Source organism: Camellia sinensis, chromosome 8, assembly GCF_055761805.1.
Source record: "Camellia sinensis isolate YWXY chromosome 8, ASM5576180v1, whole genome shotgun sequence".
Taxonomy (NCBI): domain Eukaryota; kingdom Viridiplantae; phylum Streptophyta; class Magnoliopsida; order Ericales; family Theaceae; genus Camellia; species Camellia sinensis.
The window spans coordinates 140,866,924-140,868,671 of record NC_138968.1 but is presented as its reverse complement, the minus strand read 5'-3'; positions in this window follow the sequence as shown (position 1 = coordinate 140,868,671).

Below are 1,748 nucleotides of genomic sequence, written 5' to 3'. Positions count from 1 at the left end.
GGGATCCGGTGCTGTACAATCTCAGGATCGATTCCAGGCATGTCTTCGTAGGACCACGCAAAAACATCTTTGAAATCTTTTAATAAAGCGACTAAGCGCTCGCGTTCCTCCAAAGACAACGTGGACCCGATCTGGACCAGCCGCGGGTCCTTCTCAGTACCAATATTCACAGTAGTGATTTCATCAACTAAAGGTTTAACAAATCTTTCCTGCTCTTGATCAATTAATCGTTACAAAATCGGAGGAATTTCTTCCTCGTCGTTTTCGTCAAAATTTTGAAAGTCCTAATTTAAGCAATATATCAAAGGCACAGAAAAGTACTCGGAAACCACATCCACATTATTCTCATTAAGTACTTCCAAACCGTCTGATTCTTCTGTTACAACAGACTCAAAGGAGAAAGAAAAAGATGATCTGGACAGGACTGTGGCATCCGGGTTATCACCCCCAGGAATACCGGACTCAGACTCAGTTGAGCTGGAACCTGATTCCGACTCACAAGACTCGGTGGAATCAGATTCCGGCTCACTACCTGACCCAGTGCTGCTTGATAAAAATCCCTCTTCGTATTGCCAAACGAGAGAGGGTGTGAAGGATGCATCCAAAATAGTTGATGGTAGGCCCGCAGCCGTTTCATTCCCGATCACGCATACCGAGGAGTTATCCCCCAAGCACTCCTGGTCGATCGGAGGATCTGAAAGTAGACATGCCAGTGCTACCCCCATTTCAAGTTCGGTGTCCTCAGACTGCACTATCTTACTCTGTTCAACCTCAACTGATGGGTCTGTCTGCTCTTTGGCAACATTATCCCCGGGTAACTGCAGGTCAAAGAAAATCTCAAACCCTGGTACGCGCTTCCTCTCCGCGTTCAGCCACGGCTCTGGGAAGCCACAGAACGGAAAGTCCTCCTCCTCCCGGACGAAGCGTCCGTTTAGGGTACCCTAAATGGGCCGGTGCATTAAGTCAAAAGGCTTCCCCGTCTGTTTCGCTCTGGCTCTTCTGGCCATTTCCTTTCCTTTCCTCACCCAATCCTCTTTGGTGGGCAGATAACCCAAGCCAAAGGTATGTGGGTTATGTGGCACCTCGGCCAATGCTGCGACGCCCTTCCGGCCGCTCTTTCCCAATCCCATCCCGAGGATATGTTGAAGTTTGTTCATGAGGTATACCGCTTGAGCACTGACATATACCCCCTCGTTAGCAGCCATGATGTTTTGTACAACCCGAGCCTCAGCAAGGGTGAAACCTGACAAAAACACGTCCTCCATGCCGTGCTCAATTTCCAAAACTGGCGTAGATACTTCTGGCGGTGGATGGATCGATGAATTCCCAAAAACAATGGCTACTCCCTTTCCATAGGGGTATTTCACCATTTGATGCAAGGTAGAAGAAACTGCCTTGACTTGATGCAGCCACGGCCGCCCCAAGAGTAGACTGAAAGTGGCGGGAACCTCTAGGATGTGAAAGTCGATTTCATGCTGCCCTGACCTAACCTTGGTCTGGATCTTCACTGTTCCCATGACTTCTCGGCTTGTGTTGTCATATGCCCGAATCACTTGGGCTGTTGGTACGAAGTCCGTAGTTTTCAAGCCAATTGCATAGGCAGTCATCGCCGGACATACATTGATGGCGGACCTTGTATCGACAAGCACCACGGGTATCCATTTATTTCTGCACTCCACGGAGATGTAGAGTGGCTTGTTATGGTTCGCACCCTCAGGTGGCAGTTCTTTGTCAGAAAAGGTCAGCAT